Genomic DNA, 24,924 nt, shown 5'->3' with positions numbered 1-24,924 from the left:
CAATGGCAAGGTATTTGATGGTAAAGAAGTATTCTATCCCTTGGTGATTGATTTTTGTATGAATAGGTCCCAATGCCTCAATCACTCCTGACATCCTCATTAGGTTCCTATGCTTATTCTATAACTGTAGTGGGTCTCTAGGTCCAGCTCTCACCCATAAGTCTAATCCATTCTCTTGTCTTTGAAAGGCATTGTAGGCTTTAAGCCACTTTATTTGATTAACACCAAAAGAAATGAATGCCTGCAGTTGGACATCACCCATGAAAGGGCTGGGATTCTACTCCATTTCTCCATCTAATACAAAGTTGTGCAAATAAAATTCACATAATAATCTCTAATCCTTCACCCCATAATTCTTACAACAATTTATGAAGTCATCAATGGTTTTTATTTCTATAGGCACTCCTGCTTTAACAACTTTAATTTTCAATTGTAAATATCGTTCCATTAAAAACAAAGTGTAGTTCCTAGTAGGTGTTGTACATGCTAGCACATCAGTATACAAAGGGCATAAGGTATCCATTTGTTTGATGATTACATCTAGCCTATGAGTTACCTTTGTGACTCTTTCTTCTGCTTTTTGCCATCCTGCAAAGGCCTGAGTTTTTGATGCATTAATGTCCTTCAGCAGCTGTCGTAATTTCTTGTATTTTTCTTGAGGGACAGTCTGCTCTATGAGTTTCTCTATTGTTTGATGGGCATGTGCCAAATCTTTTCGCAGATTTGTTGTCCTTGGATCTTTTTCCAACATAATAGTTGTAAGTGGAAGATCTACTTGGGTCTTCTTTTCAAAGTTTTTTATGGTCTGAGTTTCCTTAGAGGACGGTGCCTTTGTCTGGATTTCCTTATTACAAGTTGCTTCATTCTTTGTTTGTATTTCGACATGGGCAACTGCCGAATATTGTTCCTTTCGGTTTTGAATGGCAGGCTGGACTTGAGTCCTCCTAATATTTTTCTTAAGGGGTTTTTCCAGGGTGGTTTCATGCTTTACCACCAAGGTCATTTTTTCTTTCTTCCCCATTTTCAAAACCCTTATTTGTTTTCAAAGTCATGCTATCACGTTAAGCAGTCTTTGTTGTTCCTTTCATAATCTTTTCATTTCCTCTGTTTTCTTGGAAGGAATAGTTTTTCATTTACTCAGGCCTGGGTTTTGTACCTCTAGTGTTGTATCTTCACCTTGACCATTTTCCTGATTTTCTTCTTGGGGTGCTTCCTCATTGTTCTGCTGATTGGGTTGTTCAGGGGTAGAAACCCTAGCTTGTTCTGCTATCTCCTGGGTAAGTTCTTCCACCCCTTCTTCTTCGTGGAGTTCCTCTGGTGTATTCTGGCTAAGAGCAGATCGTTCCTCTTCTTCAACTTCATCAATTTTCTCCCCAGATACACTTTCATCATGGGTAGCGTGATTCTCTTCTTCTTCTTCTTCTTCATCACACAATTCTTCGGATGCACTCTTATCATGAACATAGTGCTCCCACAGTCCTTCTTCCTCATCACACAGTTCCTCGGATGTATTTTTGTCATGAGCAGAATGGTCCTTCGGTCTTTCTTCAGTGTGGAGGTTTAGTGGGCTGAGAGGTTGAGCATATTCACCCATATTGGCCAAAATCTAGAACAATTCATCTTCTTGTAGCGGGTTTTGCAATGGGCTTCCATCATGTTGCTCTGTTTCCTCTTCCTCCTGACCAAATTTCTTAGTCTCTTCCTCTATTTCTCCTTCATCGTTTTCCTCCAATTCTTTTTCGTTCTCCTCTCCTTCCAATTGTGGGGGTTACTTGTCCCCTGAGTCATCTATTTCCACCGGTTGACTAGTGTTCCCTTGGGAATTTTCCAGCCTTCCTCTGATCCATGCCAATCTAACGGATTTCCTTTATTTCAGCAGTCTATTCGATGTACTGGCAACATGTTTTTGTTTTGGGGATGGCAAAGCTAGTCGCCCATCTATTGTGAAAATCAATTCTTCCCAACTGCTTTGTTCCTAAGCAAGACTGTAGCTAACTATTAGTCATATCAACCCATGGTGACTTAATACTGACTCTACATGGCGAGATTTCTTCATGCTTCAGGAAAAATTGTGTAATAAAGAATTTAAAAGCACAGGAAAATTCACAGTGCATTTTTGCTTTAACACGGCTAAAAGTTTAAGGTGGTGTGGTCTTACCACGTCTTTCTTGCCTTCACAAGTGATGTAGATCTGAATGATTCTCACCAACTCTACCCACGGATCTCCCAAGGCTACTGCTAAAACTTCCTTTCCTCTTATAGTCAAGTTTTGCCCTTCATTCTGGAAGATTTTTATGGAGTCTCGCAATCTCACCTTTTTCAAAGTCCACACAGGTCCAGTGGCTAGAAATCTCGAAACCTCTACAATTATGTCATCGGTGACCGCTATCTATCCCCCTCTCACCATGGAGTGATGTTCTTGCAAGTTTTGCAAAAATTCAATTGCCACTGTCTCATTGGTTGTTGTAGACGATTAAGATAAACTATCCATCCTGCCCTTGTTAGGATTTCTCGTGCAACATCAGATACCATCAACACCCGTGGTTCTCTGCGATTTGATCTTCCTCCCATGCTTAACACACTATAAAAAAAACACAGAGACAACAATGGAACAGTAGGTTGTTCAAACTATTAGAAAACACAGAGAAGATGACGAAACAACAAGCTTGTTCGAATTTTGAATTACGGCTAATTGTTGCAGAGCATAACACAAAAATAGCTTCAGAATAGCAAGCCATGCAAATTAGAAACCAATATACCGTTAAGCCTTGCTATTCTCGAGTGACAATTCTCCGAATGATAAGCTAACACGTATGCCAACAAATTATGAGGTCACTTGCTCCCCCCCGCAATGTGATAGGCCATCCTTGGCCGTCAAATGAAGGAAGAGCATGTTGAAATACCATAGTATAGAGTCATAAAGGAACAACGTATACAAGGATGTCATGTTTACAAGAACGAGAGGATTACCGAAATCAAGGTGTATAATAGAATCACTTAATAAATAACAGAATGTCGTGATATAATGTGAGAATTGGAGGATACGACAGCTGACATGCATAAAAGGTCAATGCGATCATTATCGACTTTTTCCATCATAATTGATTGTAATAGATTTTCAAGTATTAAAGGTTCGAAGGAGTTATGTACATAATCTCATTTGACCCATTACAATGATATACAAAGAAGGGTTTTATAATTGCTATTGGTGTATAAGGAATATAATTTCAATACCATCAACAAGGCTCTGTTACCCACAAGTGTCCATAACCTTGACAGAGTTGTTTATTTCACCCATGGAACCATACTCCTTTGCGTAGGCTTAGGAAATTTCTGTTCAATATCAGAATGGAGGCCATTATGTTGGCTTGGTAACCAGATAAATCATAATTCCATTCACCAGGAAGGAGTGAAAGGTGGGCAGGCCGATTCATGATGAGTCCTCCTGTTCCAAGGACTTTTTATTTTTCTGATGTGCCTCTTGGACAATATCCTTGGTGTGGTGGCCATAATGGTAATGCCACTTCACTTTCTTCCTTATGATCATGGTAGGCTAGATCTTGATGAGACCGCCTATCCTTCATTTGACAAACCATGTTAGCAAATCATATAAACATATATTTTTTTTCCTTTTATAAAGCACTTTTCCTATTTATACATAGAGGGTGGTTCAACACTCTCTAAGAGTAGGAATGGTGGAAGAAGTCTTAACATTTCAATAGAAAAATATGCCCTTTGTTCTTATTCATTAATAATGATCAAAGAGGATTATGGGAATTTAGAAAGAACCATCATGATAAAGATAACCAATCATATCGGTATTAGTAGAATAATGACAGCAAGGTGATGAATAGTTGTGTCCTTCCCTCTTTTCTCTTATCAATTCAAAGCAATTTCTTGTAAAGATAACAATTTTTATGTAATTTGTTGATTTCAGTATCCTCTAGTTTTTGTATTCGTTGCATGAATGTATAGCTGAGCATAACTCGGAAAATGATTGAAATAGTAAAACACACAAAGAAGAAAATGCACTCTAAAAATGTTATCTTCAAGATGGAACAACAAAGAAAACAAGTGCAAACAAAAAAAAGACGCGAAAATGTTGTTCCTTTGGAACAGAACAGCGGAAAAAATGAAAGTGTTGTTCCTTTGGAAAGGAACAACAGAAAAATGAAATTGGTGTTCCTCTGGAAAGGAACAACAGAAGACGCAAGTGATGTTCCTTTGGAAAGGAACAGCAAAATATGAAAGTGTCATTCCTTCGGAAAGGAACAACAAAAAATGCAAGTGCTGCTCCTTCATAAAGGAATAGCAGAGAATGAAAGTGTTGTTCCTTCGGAAAGGAACAACGAAAAACGCAAGTGTTGTTCCTTCGAAAAAGAGCAGCAAAAAATGAAAGTGTTGTTCCTTCGGAAAGGAACAACAAAAAAACGCAAGTGTTGTTCCTTCGAAAAGGAACAGCAGAAAATGAAAGTGTTGAACAACAAAAAAATGCAAGTGCTATTCCTTCGAAAAAGAACAGCAAAAAAATGAAAGTTTTGTTCCTTCGAAAAGGAACAGAAAAAAACGCAAGTGTTGTTGCTTTGAAAAGGAATAGCAGAAAATGAAAGTGATGTTCCTTCAGAAAGGAATAGCAAAAAAACGCAAGTGTTGTTCCTTCAAAAAAGAACAGCGAAAAAATGAAAGTGATGTTCTTTCGGAAAGGAACAGCAAAAAAACACATGTGTTGTTCCTTCAAAAATGAATAGTAGAAAATGGAAGTGTTGTTCTTTCAGAAAGGAACAACCAAAAAACATAAGTGTTGTTCCTTTTAAAAAGAACAACAAAAAAATGGAAGTTTTGTTCCTCTTTAGAAAGGAACAGCAAAAAAACAAAAGTGTTGTTCCTTCGAAAAGGAACAACAGAAAATGAAAGCGTTGTTCCTTTGGAAAGGAACAACAAAACAGTGGAACTACTGTTCCTTCAAAAAGGAACAGCAAGGTGAAAAAATTGATGTTCCTTAAAAAAGGAACAACAAAATAGTGGAGTTTATGTGCCTTTGAAAAGGAATAGAAAAATGCAAAAGTGTTGTTCCTTTGAAAAGGAACAATAGACTAGTGAAAACGTTGTTTTATCCAAAGGAACAACAAAATGCAAAAAATGCAGAACTCTGTATAGAAATGAACAGAAAAGAATTATGTACAAAATTTAAAATAAATCAAATTAGTTAATGAGCCAGAGGTGATGAATAATTCGCTTCCTCAGCCAAAATTTGCATGTCAGAATCTTCCCGGAGTTGCTAGTAGAAGGATTCCCGAGTGAGTGGTTTGCGGTACAATCGAACTCAATGGCCATTTTCCTTAAATGTATGTCCAGATCCATTGATGGTGGTTAAAGTAATGGTGCCATCATCGTGTACCTTCTGGATTTTGTATGGTCCTAGCCAGTGGGTCTGAAGTTTCCCCAGAAAATCTTGGAACCTGGAATTGTATAGGAGTGCCCAATCTCCTTCTCAAAAGACTTTCTTTTTTATGAGGACATCATGCCATTTGGCTCTCTATTGTTGGATTACTACAGTATGTTGAAGAGCAGAGAGCCTTATTTCATCCAACTCGTTGATCTTCTGTAGTCTATTCATCTTGGCCTCATTTAAATCTAGACCGACTTCTTGTACTGTTCTCAAGGTCTGTATTTCAAATTCTATTGGAAAGATGGTTTCCTTCCCAAATACTAGTTGATATGATGAATATCCAGTAGTGCTTCTCCTTGTTGTTCTATATGCCCACAAGGCTTCCGGCAATCTTGTGGCCCAATCACGTCTGTGTGACGCAATGGTTTTTGTCAGTATTGTTTCTATTACCTTATTCGTGCTTTCTACTTGACCATTTGCCTATGGGTGGTATGGAGTAGTAATTTTATGCTGAATATGATTGTTTTTTAGTGTTGCAACAATTTTATTACCAACAAACTGTGGTCCTCTGTCAATGATTATGTCTCTTGGGAGGCCATATCGCACGAATATGTGGAACAGGAACTGAATAAATGAATCCTTTGTGGCTCATGGCAATGCCTCTGCTTGAAACCATTTGGTGACATATTCTGTTGCTACCAAAATATATGTTTTTTGGCTCGATGATGGGTTGATTGGACCAAAAAAATCGAGCACCCATCGTTCAAATGGTTCAATGACTAGCTGTTGTTTCAGGGGATTTTCATCAGACTATCCAGGGCATCCTGCTCTTTGGTAACTGTCACAAGCTTGAACAAAATTCTTTGCATATTTGAATATTATGGGCCAATAATATCCTGTTTGCAACACCTTGTGACTAGTTCTTCGATATGTGAAATGTCCACCACATGGTCCGTCGTGACAAGATTTCAAAATCTCAAAAATTTCATCTTCATAGACGCATCTCTTCATGTGCATATCTACCCCTATATGAAGCAGGCAGCCCCTAATCCAAGAAAATCGGGTACTACGCTAGACAATCTGATTTCCTTCATTGGGAGTCAGATGTTTTGGTAGCTTGCCTACTACTAAATAATTTGCAACATCAACATACTAGGGTATTTTGATAGTAACAACGAATAAGTGTTCATCTGGAAATTGATCTTTGACCACTTCTGTTTCCACTGGTTTTGGCATTCGTGAGAGAAAGTCAGCTACAGGATTTTCTTTTCCAGGTCGGTCCTTTATTGTGATATCAAATTCTCAGCAAGAGACAAATTCTTTCTAATGTAATAGATTGCATATGGTTTTTTGTCTTCTTCCTACCCAAGGACTACTGCAATAGCTATGTCTAAAGCATCTGATGAAATTTGAAATGGCAGATCCCAATTTGGACCTCTAAGTACTGGGGCCATTGACACGAGATTTTTTAGATCCTCAAAAGAACAATCACGTTTTTCTCTATCTGTGTGGTAGGAGTAGGTATTAAAAATATTATCTGAATTTTGGTTGGATCTACCTGTATTCTAGCTATTAAGATATAATGGCCTAGAATGAGTCCCTCAATCATCATCATATATCATTTTTCATGGCTCAAATAGAGCCTAGTGGCAATGCATCACTGCAGCACTCTTTCTAGTGTGTCTAATGATGGGTCGAAATGATCTCCGTATGGTGTAAAATCATCTATGTATACTTCGAGCCCTTCATTTATTAAATCTGAAAAGATGCTGAGGATAGCCCTTTGAAATGTGGCAGGGGTATTGCATAGGCCAAAGGGTAAAACTCTGTAGGAAAATGTTCCGTAAAGATAGGTAAAAGTAGTTTTTCCTTGGTCTTCAGGGGCAATCTGAATTTGACTATATCCGCTAAAGCCATCCAAGAAAGAAAATAATTTCTTTCCTGCTAAAGTATCTAATACATGGTCAATGAATGGAAGGAGAAAGTGGTCTTTTTGTGTTGCTTTATTTAGTTCTCTATAATTTGCACAAATCCTCCACTTTCCATTCTTCTTTGGCACCACTACAAGTGGAGAGACCCATTTTCTATCAGAGATAGGGTAAATAAAGTTCACATCTAAAAAATTTTGTAGTTCAGCTTTTACAATGTCTTTTAAATGAGGGTTAAGTCTCCTTTGGGGTTGGCGAACAGGTCTTGCATCCTTTTCTGTGTAAATGTGGTGTGTACATAACTGGGGATCGATTCCTTTCATGTCAGGATAATCCCATGCAAATGCTTCTTTCTATTTTCTCAGTAGTCAGATTAGATTCTCTTCTTGGTCAGGAGTTAGGTTGCCATTAATGTCTAAAGTTTTTCCTAGCTCAATCTCTACAGTTTTTCTATTTGACACAGAGGTAGTAGGTATTGTCTGATCGTGAGTGTCTTTGAGATGATCTTATTCTAATTCATTATCAAATGTTGCTTCTATCATGTGACATTGTATGTGGGATCTAGATTCGGTCTGCTTAATAAAGTTATTAACAACATCGTCCTCTGTTTGATCTATGAAATCGAGGGCATCTTCTATGGTTAATGGGGATCTAATATTTTCGGTGAGGTATGATATAGGATGTTTGGTAGTTCTTATTATTGTGACACTTGGCTGGGCGGGGGGGTATAGGGCTAGATTCTTGATGTTAATCCCTCTATTTATGGTCATGCTCCCTTGTCAGCAGCAAATATAAGCATTAGCGGTTGCAATCCAAGGCCTGCCTAAAATCAATGGATGTCCATCAAGTCAGTTTTTGGGGTTTATTATCAGAAAGTCAGTAGGATAATCCCAAGAATCAACAAATACCATGACATCATGTAGTGTCCCTTCTAGCCTAGCCATCGATCGGTCAGCCAATTCTAATAAAGTGTAAGTCGGTTCTACTGATGTAATGCCCAGTTTTTTACAAGTGGCTGTTGTTAAAATATTAATTGCAGCCCCTAAATCAACTAAGGCATTTGAAAAGGTTTGTCCATTGATTTGTATTGTTACTATCAGGTTTCCTGGGTCTTCATACTTAACAGGTGTTTCTCTTCCTGATAATAAGTCAGATAAGGTGCCAACTACTTGGACTGTTGGGTTATTTGTTATTCTCCTCCTTGGTTTTTTTATACATAGCTCTTTAATGGTCTTTGCATATATTGGAATGTCCTGGATGGCTTGGAGGAGTGGAATTTTTATGTACAAATTATTAAGTTCTCCCAGAATATCAAAATCAAGATTTTTATAGGACGTGGCATAATTAGTCGTTCTAGGAATGGGGGAGAAGATGTGGTTGATTGATCATGAGTTTGTTGTCTGATCACATCCTCTTCTTGTGGTGGTTGTTCTATAAGTAACTGATTTTCAACTTGAACAATTTTATCTCCCTATGTTTCTATAATGCGCCCAAATATTAATTGAAGGTCAGTGCACTCCCTTAGATCAATTTCTAGTTCTGGTGTTTCAATTATTTGAATAGATTGAACCGGTCTGTTATTTGGGTTTGGGTTGGGTTGGGCTGGGAGTTGCGGTCTTAAATTAGACTGGGGGTTTTTTGTAGTGTTGGTAGTGTAGTTTGAGGGAGGGGAATGGTTCCTACAGGCTGATTCATCAGTCTTTTCCAGTTTGTCTGCTAGGCCTGACTCTGTGAAGTAGGAGGGGACCATTGTGTTGGATACGCATTATTTTGCCAATATGGTGGAGCATAGGGAAAATTTGGCCAATTAGATTGGCTTGTTTGATTCGGCCATGGAGAGGATGAAGGAAATGGTTGTTGTGTCCAATTTGGGAAGGGGGGTTGATTTTGCCACATTGTATTATATTGCTGAGCATGATATTGTGGAGGCTAAAAAGAAGAAGTTGGATCAGGGAACATACCTAATTGTCATGGTTGCCATTGACGACACTGATTAAGTGGGTACACTAGTTCTGGTTCTTCTTCTGCTTCTTTTCACACTACTCTCAAACCAAGAAGTAAGGGACAACTCTCTGTAGAGTGGTATTTTGTACAAATGGCACAAACTTGAACTGCATCTAATGGAAACTCTTTGTGGTTGTGCCTCTTTCTACATCTAGGACAGAAGATTGCCAGATTTTGCTCTGCCTTTGCTTGTTTATGTTTTACTTGCATAATATCGGACTGTGTTGTCAGAGTCCCCAATATATCAGTTTTGGAATTCTCTAATAAATTTGCAATTTCTCCGTGAGTTACTCCTTCTGCAGAGATCTTGTTGTCTCTTGTAAACCTGTCATGTTCAGCTGGTTTTAGCCTTGTGTTGCCTCTTGAACTCCTGATACATAAATAATAATGTCAGCAAAATTTTCCTGATAAATATCTCCTTTTCCCATAATATTTAGTGTTTCAATCCATTGTTCCTTCATTCCTTTAATTATTGTTGTTTTTAATACATTATTAGGTAAGGGTAATGATACATAAGGAGATCTTTGAATATTATACTGAAAATGTTCAACATACTCTTCTAATGTTTCATTAGGTCTAGCTACTACCTGAAATATTTCATCTTTTAACTCTCTAGACTTGCAATAATCTTGATATTTTTTCAAAAATCATTTTTCATTTGATCCCAGTTATTTATAACACTACCACCCAACACCATAAACCATCTTAAAGTAGCCCCTTTTAATGTATAGGGGAATAATTTCAATTTTTGAGGATCGGTGGCATAGTCATATTCTCTACACAACACATCAAATTCAAATAAAAATGCATCCTGATCTTCCGATGTAAGGCCATGGAATGTAGGGATGTGCTGGAGTGGGATGGCCTTCATGGGTGCATTGGATGCAGTATCTATAATGGCAAAATTGCAGTGTGGAGGTTTTGGTGTTTGGTTGGTTCTTGGCCATTTGGTCAAATATATGCCAATGACCGTCTGGGATGTCTAAGAGGGTATTCCTAGGCTGACGAGAAGGAGCAAGAGTGGCCTTAACAACACTTCCTTGATCTGGGATAACGAGAGTTCCTTGTTGATTTAATGTTTGGGGGGATTCTTCATTTTGGATGATCTTTACAACACTTCCCTTATCTGGGTTGCTTAATGGCTGAATTATCCCAAGAGGAGATCTTGGTTCTTTAGTTTCCCTTGTTTCTCCTCTTCCTTTGCAAAGGTTGCTAAGGTTCCCTTCTTGTAATGATTTTGGGCTAGAATTCTAAATTTCTTAAAAATATTTCTCTTCAGTTTGGCTATGCACGTCAGCCAAGGCTACAGACGATGATCCTGTCGCCTGAAGGGAACTAGTAGGTTGTCTAGAAGCAGCTTTTCTAGGTCCTACTGAAGGCTAAGATTCTACTTTCTTAATGATTTCGTCTATAAAGGTTGATCGACCAAGGGTCACCAGTCCCTTAGCTTTTTCAGGTTTTGGTAGTGGTTTAGGATTCCTTTCAGGATTTTTCTACTTAGTCATGAACATAAATCAAATGCTAATTTCTACCCAAAAACGACAACAAATCTGCAGGAAAGCGGGCAGGGGAGTAGGGCTGTTACATGCTCTGTGCACAGGTTTTTACCTTTCATTTTTAAAACTCAATTCTCTCCTAGCAGGTACTTATAGAAATCTGAAAAGAACAAATTGCTAAACTCTTCCCTGGCAATGGCGCCAAAATGTCAAGCAGTAAAAAGGGTATTTTTCACCTCTATTTACCCTACATTAATTGTCAATACAAGCACGATTTGCTATCTCAAAGAGTGTACTTAGTCTCAGATGGTCATTTGTCAGAGTAATGCTTAGTAGTATAGTGTTTTTGAATACAAGAGTAAATGGATGCTTGAAATGAAATCTATTTTCAAAAAAAGAAAATTTTAGCACACTGAGATCTAAATCATTCATTACAACTTATCAGTCAAGGGTGCAGTATTGATAACTCATCCCTTTGTAAACTGATGTAATTGAGAATTGAATTAAGGAAAAGATCATCAACCTGGGAACTGGACAACAACTGTAAGTATTTGCTATAGTTTCATATCGTTTGTGCACACTAAAGCAATGATAATTCAAATGGAAAGAAATGGAACAACAATTAATCTATTTCACTCAATTGAACAACAAAGCTTAACCTTATGAAATAAAAAACAATTGCAATCTCCACTCAGAAATGATTTAAACAACAAACATAAATGGAACAACAAATTGAAGCAAGCTAGGAAATATGGAACAGAAACTTAAACCAAATGTAAATACACAACAAACTTAACCAAACGCTATATGCAACACTTGTTGGTTAAAGGAACAATAATCTAAGTTTCTGCGTAATAACAAATAATCTCAGTTATAAAGAAATAGAAACTACAATCACAGTGGAACAACAGTTCAAATGAATAGCGACCTCATCTGAAAGTACACCGTAGATAAATAGATAGTGATATTGATTCATGTATACACAGTACTGTTATTCTATAATTGAAGAGCAACGACAATATGTTAAGGAACAAAAATGTTATGTAACAGCAACACGATATAACTTCAGGAAGAATAACATAACATATTTATGCAGAGAATAACGTTACTATTCAAATGGGAATCAAAATATAATAGAGCTAATACATGAAATAAGGAACAATAGATTACTGAACAAAAGAGATAAGAGAAGGCAAACCACACATGACTCGAAATCAAGAATTAATAGTACAGGAAGTAAGTGAACCACCAGGGCCGGGCCCTTAGCCTCCAAGGATGTAGTTCATATAATTACTCCAGAATCAAAGATGGAACGACAACAAGATTTATATATTAAACATCAAAACAGAGTTATAGTGAATCGCTCTATTAGGGAGAGTCGATGATCAAAATTTCAAGTACAAAAGAGAATTTCATAAAAACAACCATAGTCCGCCCTTGGGCTAGTAATGCTACCCCTTCTTATAACAACCGAACAGAAATATCAATGATACAGATAATCGTTGAGGTAGCAATCCCTCGGGATTAGAGGATCCTGAGGGATTGACCATACTGTTAGCTCTCAGTCACTTTCTCATTCTCTTGCGTCGATTTGGTACCTCCTCTTCCTTTTCCTAGTTTGTACGCTCCAATCTGGATCTTCTCGTTTGGATGTGGTTCCTTGTCAAAGAGACAACAGTGGATGGTGTCTTATCATTTCCTTCAGATTGGTAATTTTCCATTTTCCCCTTTTTCTGTATAAAAAAGGGTAATTATTAGTCATCTTACGTTGCACATAAATCTTCTAGATTTCATCATAAGCTCTTGTCATATACCTAGTTCATGATGTAAAGAGGTTATGAGTTTTAAAGATAATATGACAAAATAAATGATAATAACATACCTTCTCTAGTGCTCAACACCAACATATTTGTGGCCCATTTTTTCTGTTCATATAAAGATAATATTTGTTCTAAAATATATTTAAGACTATCATGATCCATTGGGTAAGGTCACTATTTCTTAAGTGCATGTTGTATTTCCAACATTTCCTTCTCATAAATAGCTTGCTTGAGATGTACTCGTAAAAATACCTAGTCACCTACATCAAAACATTTTTCATTGCCATGTTAATCTACCTGTTGTTTCATTCGATTCTGCACCAAAATGGTGTTATCCTTTAAAAGTTGGAGAACTTGTTGTTGATGCTCGATGTGACCTTTCATTGCTTGAACCTTTTTCTTCTTGATATGTCCTTCTATCTTTAGAGTTTGAGGAGTGGTAATTTCTTCAAATGCTTTACAAGATATGGTCAAATTCATTTCTTGATGCTTGATGTGATCTTTCACTTCTTGAATATTTTTCTTCTTGATATGTCCTTCTATCTTGATAGTTTAAGGAGTGGTAATTCTGACCAATGCATTACAGGATATGGTTGGATTCATTTATTCTTTATCGATGTCATCTTTCACTTCTTGAACCTTTTTCTTCTTGATATGTCCTTCTATCTTGAGAGTTTGAGGAGTGGTAATTCTTGCCAATGCTTTAGAAGATCTGGTTGGATTCATTTATTCTTTCTCTAGGGTTGGTTCCTAGTGCATAACCTCTTCTTTTGATGTTTCTTGATCCTTTTCTTCCTCCTCTTCATAATCTATGTAAAATAATTTCTTCTCAGCACACTTATGAACTTTGGTGCATTTTCTATCACAATTGTAACAAAGCCCTTTTTCTCTTTTTTCTTCCAATTGTTGTGGTGTCATCCTTGTAGGTTGTAGAAGGCTAGGAGAAACAATACTTCCATATTTATAGTTGTGAGGGGTAGAATTCCTTGTTTGCATAATTTTTCTTTCCACTTTTCTTTCCAACCTAAATGCCTTCTCCAATGAATCAAGTTCCCAAATATTATCCTTTAAAGTCCACATGGAGACATAAATCCTCTGCTTCTCTAGAATATCATTTTCCCTTATATCCAATTTTTAAAAGTCCTCAATGTGCTCTTCCATTGAACACTTTTGTTTGAGATTTATCAATTTGCCAAAGAAGGTGTTTCTCTTTGTATCCTCATAATGTGCTATCATTTCCTCCATGAAAATTGACCACATGACAAGTGGTTTACGAGAAAAGAACCCTTTATACCATAAAAATTGATTCATTTCTAAATAATTAGATACAATACATACCTTTTGTAACAGTGGTACACCATGTCGATCAAAATATTTCTCCATCTGTAGTATCTAATTTACCGGATCATTGCCATCAAACTTCCTCATCTCGCTTTTTCTTTATTTTAGGAGCTATCTATTGAAAAGACTGTAGCTTTTTAATTTTGGATATTCCAGTTCTAAAATCATGCCTTATAGTAGCTCTTTGCATCCTCTTTCTAATGCCACCCATCTGACCAAAATTGGATTATCCAAGGAAGAGTTATGCCAAATCTCCAACAGTGACCTATTTATAGACTAGTTCAGTAGAGAAAACGTGTATGACATGCCACATGTCGTTGTTTCAACCTTAGTACCTGAAACTAATACAAAAAAAAATACAAACAGTCCTCTTTTCGGAACCTTTGATGAAATTTCAATCTGATGCTCAAAACAAAAGTTATGATGATTTTCCAAAGTTGACCTATTTGGAATGTAATTTGGGGGTTTGCAAAGACCCTAACTTCCTCAGATTATATGTCCGAAAATATAGCAAGACAAGATCCGAAATTTAGAGCCAAGGTTTAGACTGATTTACTCCCAAATGGGTCTTTTTTAGCTTCAGAAACTTTATAGCGAAAGAGTTGTAGTGAAAATTCCATAATGACCTGTTTTAGATGAAATTCTGGAGCTTGCAAAAACTCTAACTTCCTCAGAACATATATCCGAAAATGTAGTGCGAAATGATTTGAAATTTGGACGCAATGTTCAAATTGATTTCTTCTCAGATGGGTTTTTTTGTAGATTCTGAAAATTTGTAGCAAAAAGGTTATAGCAAAAATTCCACACTGACCTATTTGGGACAGTGAAACCCTAGAATCCACAACTCTGATACCAAATGTTAAGAAACCAACTCACAAAAAAATACAAAGATAGATCAACAACTTATAATTCAACCTCTTCAAGGGGGAAACCTCCTTTACATTATACAAATGAATAATTCTTAAATGATACAGATGACAAGGCCTCCTTTCTATATATAGGAGTCTAAGGGGTCATAATATAATCAGAGCCAACGTAACAATAATAATGTAAGGGCACAATAATAACAATAGTGGGCTTCTATGGGGCACAATAATAACAATATGGGGACTACATGGGCACAACAATATAATAAGGGGGTTGTACTAATAACAATAAGGGGTTACACTAGTAGTATAGGGACCTAACAATAACCCACATGGTTGAAAACCATAAGATTGGAATCTATTGGATCGATTCCACCAATTGCTAACAACAAAGCCTACTTTTGGGAGGGACAATTTTGTAGTACCTAAAGCGTCGACATAGCAAAAGATGATTGGGCGAAATCTTCTACCATGTTATAGTTCTACGTTGCCTGAGCTTGAGGGTTAAATGTTGACATAAGTACAATTCCCTTAGGTGGTTTTATTGTTAACTCTGGTGCAATAGGCGATGGTATAGGATCAAACGAAGTCGAAGTTGAAGGATTAGGTTGATCAACCTAGTTATTTGATGACAACGATTGATTTCCATAATATTTACTTTGTGTTGACACCAAAACATCAAATTTAGGCTTAGAGGTAGATAGCATAAGCACTTCGAAAGTGGAAGCATGGTCTGTAGCAGCCATATGTGTTTCTGAGTTTGGAAAAGGATCAGTCAATACTGTGGATGTATTAGAAGTCTTAAGAAGCTTTGATACTTCTGAGCGATGACGAAAACTTTGCGTAAAGTGCTCATCGTTACAAATTAAACATGGGTAACGAGGTTTCCTAGCTGAAGTAGAGGAATCAAATGATTTCTCTTGAGGGGGATTATTTTGTTTCTTCTAGCTTTTCCCCTTCTTCTTGCTTCCTGGTTGCTTTTAATTCATTCCTTTTTCAGATGACACGTAATTAATTTCAGAAGCAAGAGTTTTTTCAGATGCATTTGAAGTTTGATTGGAAATGGAATGTGTTTGACCAGATGGTCTACTTTCTATTGTGTGCTTGAAGAACCAATCACACCATCACCAGCATGAGAGTCCTTACTCGATGGTGGTGGAGGAACAATGAAAGCTAGTCGGGGTGCATTTGGGATATTGTCATAGAGCGTGCTAAACTATGTATAAATCAAGTCCAAATATTGGGCACGAGAAATTACTTGCTCTTTAGTGACAGCTCCACCTTTTTCCACATCCTCGGTCATAGATGGCAATAAGGATTTCATAAACCACTAAGCTAAAAGATGATCAGGAACATAAGTTTTAACCATTCGACAATGACGACGCCACTCATGAATATGATCAGAGATATGAGTAGCAGTAGTCTGTTTAAAGTTGGTTAATAGTTCTGTTCCAATTCCATACCATATGGCTAACTAGAAGTGGGTTAAAAGCATGGTAGCTAAGGTTGTAAAGTTATTAAAAGAAGCTCGTGGTAACTCAATGCACCACTTTGCATCCGGACTAGTAAGCATTCTCTGGAAAAGGCTTAGTCTAACTGAATCATCATTCAAGGAGTTGGATTAACACCATAAATGAAAATTCATGACATGGTTGGACAAGTCTTCTCCAGGGTTTCCATTGAAGGAATATCGGAAGGTAATTTATGAGCAATCACCGGCCACCAAGGTGCATAAAGAATTGGGTCATTGGTGAGTTGATTTAGATCTGGTAGTTCAAGTGTCACAATAAAAGGCAACTGACTATTGAGGTCAGGTTGAGCATATCCAGGGTAAGATGGGATTTCCTAGGAAATAGGCCTTTGCATACCAGCATAAGGCATCTACTGCTCGTAACCTTGATAGGGGTATGTTTGCTGAGCAAATCCAGTATAAGGTTGTTGTTGAGCACTAGGATACATTTTTTGTTGTCCAAACCCAGCATAGGCTTGTTGACAAGGGCCTGGGTAAACTTGTTGTTGACCAAACCCAGCATAGGCTTATTGACCAAGTCTAGGATGAGGCTGGTATTGTTGGAATTATTGTTGTTGATATTGGGGATGCCAAGGCTGTTGAAGTAACTGTTGTTGTTGTTGATACAACGGTTTTTGATTTAACGGTTGTTTCCCACCAATCTAAGCTTGAACATGTTGTGAATGCAATAAACCAGTGTAAGTCTAAGTCATTCTAGTAAAAGGTAAACTGGCCTGAGGTTGTTGGACTCGAGGCACAAGTGGTTATTATAAAACTGTCCGAGAAGGATGAATCTGTAAACCTGAAACTTGGAGGTCTCGGGTTGAAAGACCAGACTGTGTAGGTTGAGATACAATAATCTGAGTTTGTGACTGTGCTAAAGCTGTAACAACAGGCATTGTAGGTATGGATGAGACAAATTGCATAGGTTGTGATAGGTACACAAGCCTAGGTTGAACAAGCATTTTTGGCTGCCATTGACAAACAATCATTCCAGGCTGACCTAAAGACGACGACATACTGACATATGGTCTCCCCCAGAAAATGGAGGATAAGGAGATTGTGCATATTGTTCTCCATATGAGGTTAGTCCAACGTAAAGCAGATACATAGGATGGTAACTAGATGAACCAGGTTGATATTGAATTGATGGGTCTAGCTGTTAAATATCCAGTAATGAGGAACCAAATAAAATTCTTGTAGAAGACATTGATGAAGACTAAGGGCTAGAAGCAACATCTCAGTGGGTTTCAGATAAAGATTCGTAACCTGATGGGATGGACGGAACACCATACAAATGTGACTGAGGTGTCGTAGTAAACATCGAAGAGGTTGCAACAGAAGATTCTACTGTAGTTGTAACAGATGGTATAGTCTGGGATGTTGACTCTGCAATAGTCAAATGTCCAAATAAATCTCCTAACGAATCATGGGTGTTTGAAAGTAATAAAGATCAAAAGGAGTAGTAAAATGAGGAGTATGAGGATACAAATAAAGTCCAGGTCCAAAATGGAATGGAGTTCTGGATGTTTCTACCTCAAGTTCCTCTTCTATCGAAATCAAACCAGGTGGAAGGGTTTCATCGTCAGGTCTGTAATAGATTTCTAGTATTCGTTCCTAAGGTAAAGAGGAAGTATTGACAGATATAGATGTCTGAGGATGTACCGGTCGATCTTCTTTCGGTACAGTAACAAGTTCTAATTGTTCAACTTCAAGATCAAAGTGTTCTGGTAAAAGAATAGTAGGTTCAGGTTGGGATTCTCGAACAACTTCTGGTTCAGAAGTAACTTCTCATTGAATGGTGATAGGTTCAAGATCAAATTCTGGTTGAATAGATTCAGGTTCAGAAGTAATTTCTTGTTGAACAACTTCCGGTTGAGAATCAACTTGTTTTTGAACAACTTGGGTTATCGTTTCACTAGATTCAGTTCCAGTGTGCTCAGGTAATTATGGAGATTCCACTTCAGTAACAGATGTACCAGTAATTGTAGGAGTAACTAGGGTCACAACGCTTACCAGTATAGGGGTTTCTGGTAATTCAGATGAAGAAACAAAAGTTTGTGAAGAACTGGATTCAGTCAAATGAGATCACTTTGACCGGATAGGTGTAGCTTCAGGCAATAAAGGCGGTTTACACGTTGTCCTCCGCGAATGACGGGGTAAGGGTTGATGTTCCTCCATGATTGTTGATTGATTTTATTACAAAAATAAATATACAAAAAGGGGTAAGCTAGGTAAAAGGATTACCAAGCAACTGTGAACTATAGAATACCTTCCAGCGAACTGAGAAGTATGGGCAGGCAATCTCCCCGAATGTTGTGTTCGGTGTATCACAGTGTACAAGGCGGCCGACTCGGTTACCTAAGGATGGATAGCAACCTAGCATTGTCCTCCCATATATAACTAAAAGTACCTGGAGGCCCAATCTGTGTTAGCATTTTCTAATGCAAACCGCGTAGTAAGAGCATTCCTTTATACTTTACGTACTCTAACACTACCCTATATACCTGAAGGTACGTGGATGAGCTACGATATAATCACATACGTGGAATGAGGTATCGCACTCGAAATGTATCACAAACAAGTTAGTGACATCTACTATGTTTACGGCACCAGAACGCGTCTCTAGCCTAGAACCTCTAAATTTTTTGTGTTAAGTGACAATGATCCATTAGGTTAATTGAGGTTAATTTTAAGTTGGTCTTGATCAAGAATTTGCCTTTCAAGGTTCACCACGTGATGTCTTTGAAATTCCTATATTGCAAATAATATGATAAGTAGTATTTTCATTCAATTGGAATAATGAAAACCTTAGCTAAGAGGGATAGAGCAATCAGATTCTTTTAATCAAGGAAAAAAGAGCACATCTAATACAATTTCCCTAAACTATTCCTATGAGCACACACAAGCTTTTTCAATGCACAATGCAAGTTTGTCTTTTCAATTCCCTTAATGTTGAAATGAACAAAAGGAAACTAACGCACATACAATCAATCAATCTTTCTGCAAGAATGAAGACTTTACGAAAATTCCTTTTCGAAAGAAAGGAATACTTTTACGACACTTTCTTTTGAGAAAAGATTAATCGACTATAAACTAACTTTGAAAATGAATTAATAGTGATAAAGAAATCATTTAAGAAACACTAAACAATCAAGGCCAAAGTAGGGCTAGGAAAGGAAACAAAAATTGATTCCAGAGACACAACAATCATTGATCTTTCGGCAAGCAAAAACAGAAGGAAATTTCGGAAAAATTAAGTCAAAGGTGGGATTTTTTACCTAAGGAGGATCAGCGCAGCCCTGAATGTAAGATAGTGTGCTTCAAAGCATTGCCCTCAAGCCAAGGGTGCTCTACAGCACTCTGTGTCCCAACCAAGCCTGCGCTAGTGCCAGAGATGCCATTCTAGGGGCTTTCAAGCACAATTTTTACCCAAAAACACTTCAAAAAGGCTAAAACAAGATCAATGGAAGCAAGTAAAGTCTACTAGGGTGTACTAGAATGAAGATAAACTACATGGAATGATGATCGTTCCCTAATGGAATCGCCAATTTGTTATGTGGAATTTTTCATCTACGGGTAAATACAATTTCCCTAGATGGGTAGCTACACCTAGAAAAATAGATTTAAAGCGTTTAACCTTTTTCTATAGAAGATAAATAATACAAGGGACCTACTTGTTATCTTGTGCTTCCCTTTGTCTCCTTTGAATATCTCTCGTCGCTTCTTCTCGAATTGAATATGCTCGATAAGTACCTACAATCATAAAAAAAGCACAAAAACCAATCAAAGTAAGAGATCTATCTACTATAAGAAAATGGAATCAAAATAATTTACACATATAATCATCATACATAAAGACAAGAATATGGAAAAAGGTGTAAACAACATTATTAAGTAGAAGGAAGAGTTACAACCAAGAAGTCTGATCCCATGTCACTCATCCAACTTGAGTTCCATCCTTCATCACACCAAAAGCACAACACTCTGGCAGCATAACAATACTTTCTTACAATCTCAAACCTCACACCAATAGTATCTCCTTACAAATTCTCAAAGTCTGGCCCCTGATCACTATGATGAGTGCTCAATTTATAGGGAAATGGAGGTGGTTTTGTCATAAATTTGGCATTGAATGGCTTTCCAATTTGGCAGTTAGTTTCCATGGAGGAAGGGATGAGAGGATAGGAGGTTATTTGATTCATTCCGTATCCAATTTCGAGCTCATAGGAGAGTATAAGAGGTGGAAATCTTATAAAATGATCTAGAATGAAAGAATATTCCTAGAATCCTATGAAGATTTCACTCAATCTCACCAAGCACAAGTCAACTTGGGTCTAGGTGCTCTGCAGGGGAGGCTTAAATGGGCCTAGGTGATCTGTAATGAACTTACCCCTAACCAAGGTTGTGTTGGCCCCTCAAGGAGTCATTTCAGGATGCCTTCAGGCTAGGAAACTCTCAGGAATGATATCATTCAATGTGATGACTTGTCTAGGGCCTGTAGCAACAAAATTATGGTTTGATGAGCCCTAAAAGTACTGATCTGAATGATGGGAGTGATGTGCCCAAATAGACCTGTAACAAGTAGAGAGAGTGAAGACCTTATCAAGGAACTCAACATAGATTGTCTTCTTTAGGGAGGAGTTCAGAGTTTCTCGCCTTTGAAGACTATATGAATTTATTGTTTGAGTATGAAAATAAAAAATTGAAAGAAAAGAATATAAACAAAGAAAGAAGGAGTTGGACAAGGAAAAGAGAGATGCAAGGATTTGAGCAAAAGAAGCTCGAGAAAAGGAAAGGCTAGAAAGACATAAAGCAAGGGAGATAAGGAACATAATTTTCTTTTGGCAAGGCAAGAGAGGGAGGCAAGTAAGTTTCAGCAAGTGCTAGAAAAAGGAGGAGGGGTTTAAGATAGGGAAGACTATGGTCTAATTTAGTTTTAGGAAAATGGGATGATGTCCAACACTAATTTGGACCACATTGTACCATGATACCCAGACCTGATTAACATCCAAGTACCCCATTATCAACTAGGCATTATTCCCACCTCTTATACCCATACTGTGCATGTTTAAATCTTATGTGTGTTTATAGGACACCTCTACTTAGTGATGCAGTTAGTAACACAAGTGGACACTTGGGCTACTCAGTCCCTCCATGGATATAAGGAGAAAATTCGACTCAAGCATATAAAAACATTCGGGCACATCCTAATCAGCCAATATTGGTTAGGCCACTATACTTGAGTCAAGTAGGAAACTCAACAAGTTTAGGCAATGTAAGAAATGGAGGCCATCAAGCATAAGGGTGGCATGACTTAAGTTTTGTAACCACATCACAATATGGATTTTGTAAGGATGCAATATGTTGTATGGTTAATATAATATTTCATGGTTCATGGTCCATTTTATGGTTAATATGTTACATGGTTAATATAATATTTCATGGTTCATGGTCTATTTCATGCTTAATATGTTGCATGGTTAATATAACAGTTCATGGTTCATGGTCTAGGTAAGCAATTTTGAAGACACTTTTTGTATTAAGTTAACTTTTAGGATATTGCTGCATTTAAGGAAGGAATTGGATACTTTCTCTATTATGTCCATCGAGCACACCTTTTCCGATTAGTTTTAAAGTAGAAGCTACACTACCAAAGACCAATCTTGTCAGTGAAAAGAAGCATGTTCCCTCTTCTTGCGCCCCTGCAACTTCCAAGAGACAATGAGAATTTCAAAAGTTGAATGACGCTCTTTGCTTTGCACTGATGCTTTCTCTTCCTAGCTCGCAAGTACCTTTCGAGATCGAGATATATGGTCTACAATATGACAAAGGTGTTTTTATTAAGCATAGATGATAAATGATGGCATATCTGTTAGAGGCCTTATTCCCATATCAATATCCAACTACAACAACTATGACAAGGATATTCATGCACTGGTCTAAATTTTTTATCAATGACATAGTATACCCTTGGTAAAGAAACTATCCTATAGAGTGACCATTGCCTTTATTTTTTGACTTTTCACTGTCTAAATTTTAGGGGAAAAGACATTCGAAAAGGGGCTTCCTTAATTTGACAATTTTAGTTAGTTGGATAAGCATGAACCTATTATTTATATAATTTATGTGTCTATAGAAGTAGATAAAGAACTTGAGGGAACCTTAAGAATTCAAAGAATGAGAAACATAAACAAAAATCAATCAAAGAATCCTAAGTTAAGAAATTAAAACCATCAAATTATTAATTATTAATAATAATACTTAACACTAATAATGATTACCTATTGAAAAATTCCCTTATATTAATTATTAAACTTCATTACCAATAATATCTATTATTAATATGAATTCTACATTAATTTTTTATAATTTATTAATTCTCCTTAAAATATATAATAATAAAAAATTCATTGGTTGGCTCTTTCACTTTAAATTTCCATCCATTCCATATTAATCTCCATCATTTCTCGTTGTTTTGTGTAAGATTTTTGCCCCAATGATGTGTCTTATTATAGATTTGAAACGTTGATGCAAAAATGGTTACTATGGAATTGATTTCGAATATTACACATACTTAAGATACCCACCATAGAAATCTTCAAACAATCATCAAACATGTATGTGGGAATGGTAAAATACTTAAGATAAATATATGAAGGTGAAAATTAATATTATCTACTATAAATCATTTTGACAACAAAAAAATCAAGGAAGTGAAAAAATATTAACATTTAATCTCATGAAAACATCAATCAAAAAGATTAAATACATAACGAAAGAAGTTAGCAAGAAAACTAATCCCTGTAAATAAACTGGAAGAAGGGAAACAAGAGGAAGGAGAAGTACTTACAAAATCTTAAGGTAGAGATAAAATATCCCATTCCATACCTTCCTTGTCTTAATAAAATTTAAACCAACTCATTAGTCATAAAGAACATAATTTTCGTATTACTAATAAAAATAAGGCATTGACAAATTAGTAGGAAACTAATTAATTGTCTTAGAGAAAATGGTTGATCTCATAATAGGACCCCTTACCAAGGCCCATTTGATACCTCCCTCATCCTAATAAAATTTAACCAATCTCAATAGTCATAAAGAATTTAATTTTCATATTATTAATAAAAATAAAAATAAAGCATTGACAAATGAGTAGGAAACTAGTTAATTGTCTTAGAAAAAATGGTTGATCTCGTAAGAAGACCCCTTTCCAAGGCCCTTTATATATTATATATATGATATGCAACATATGAGGATTAGAAATCCCAATGTTCTAAAGACCTTCTCTTTGGACCAATCAAGGAATCCATACAACCATTCGTAGTCAATTAGTTCACATTCCTTGACTACAAAATAGGAGAGTATTATGTACAAGATGAATATGTTGTATGTTTAGTAAGATAAACTTGCCTTGTCATCTAAGGGCCATATTCTTCATCCTATGGAGGAAATTTTGTTGTTGCAAAAAATTGTTACAAAGTTATTTATTTTGGCCTCACATGCAGAAAAAGTGGGAGCCTCCACACAAACAAATTTAAACCAACATAACCCCAAACCATAAGTAGATAAATGATTCTTTCATAAACCATCAAAACCATAAAACACAATTAAAAAATAGAAACCCTAAACCAAGAAAACCTAAAACACCATTACAAATTTGAAACCCTAAACCACAATTACAAAATTGAAACCCTAAACCAGCGAAACCATAAACTACCATTAGAAATTTGAAAACCTAAACTAACAAAACCCTAGCCCACCATTACAAAATTTGAAACCAAAAACTAGAAAAACCCTAAACCACCATTACAAAATCAGAAACCCTAAACCATCAAAACCCTAAACCAAAATTACAAAATTTGAAACCTTAAACTAGAAAAACCCTAAATCACCATTACAAATTCAAAACCCATAAGAATCCATCTATAAATTTTGAATCAACACATAAACAACCAAGCATATCTCAATAAAAAGTTCAATTATAACGAAAATTTGAAACAGGAAAAATTTCGAGTTATGTCCTGAATTTGATGCATCAATTTTAATGTGTTTAAAAAAACAAGAAAAATAAGTTTATTAGTGCCTAAACACAGAGGCACAAGATGAAAAAAAATCGAAGGTAACCAAAATGCATCTGGTTGAATGTGTTTAAAAACACATGCAGAGAAGTTGGTAGGATTAACATCCTACCTTCGAGTAATTTGTTGTGCTTCCCCATGCTTGTATGCCACAGGAACCCAGGAGCTCCAATACCCTTAGTTGTAACTCCAACTCACACATAATGACCTGCATGATAGACAAGTGAACTTCTATCGGGTTAAACTTGTGAACAACCAGCAAAAAAGTAAACGAAATCCTACAAATTTTCTTGAAAATTGTTGATTTACCTCTAAACAAACCCTTCGTGGCACAAAATGACCATACCTAGCACCAAGCCAAGAAAAATATTCCATAGGGTTGAATGTAGATGAATACCCATTTTTTTGGTGTGCAACGGGGAATAACAACCAACCCATTAAACCAAAGAAAACAACAAATAACAATTGAACATTGGCACGAACCAAAAA

This window comes from Pinus tabuliformis, chromosome 3_2 (genome assembly GCF_031772625.1).
Source record: "Pinus tabuliformis cultivar Carrire ecotype Pingquan chromosome 3_2, CPIR1, whole genome shotgun sequence".
Taxonomy (NCBI): domain Eukaryota; kingdom Viridiplantae; phylum Streptophyta; class Pinopsida; order Pinales; family Pinaceae; genus Pinus; species Pinus tabuliformis.
Note: the sequence above shows the minus strand (reverse complement) of the source record.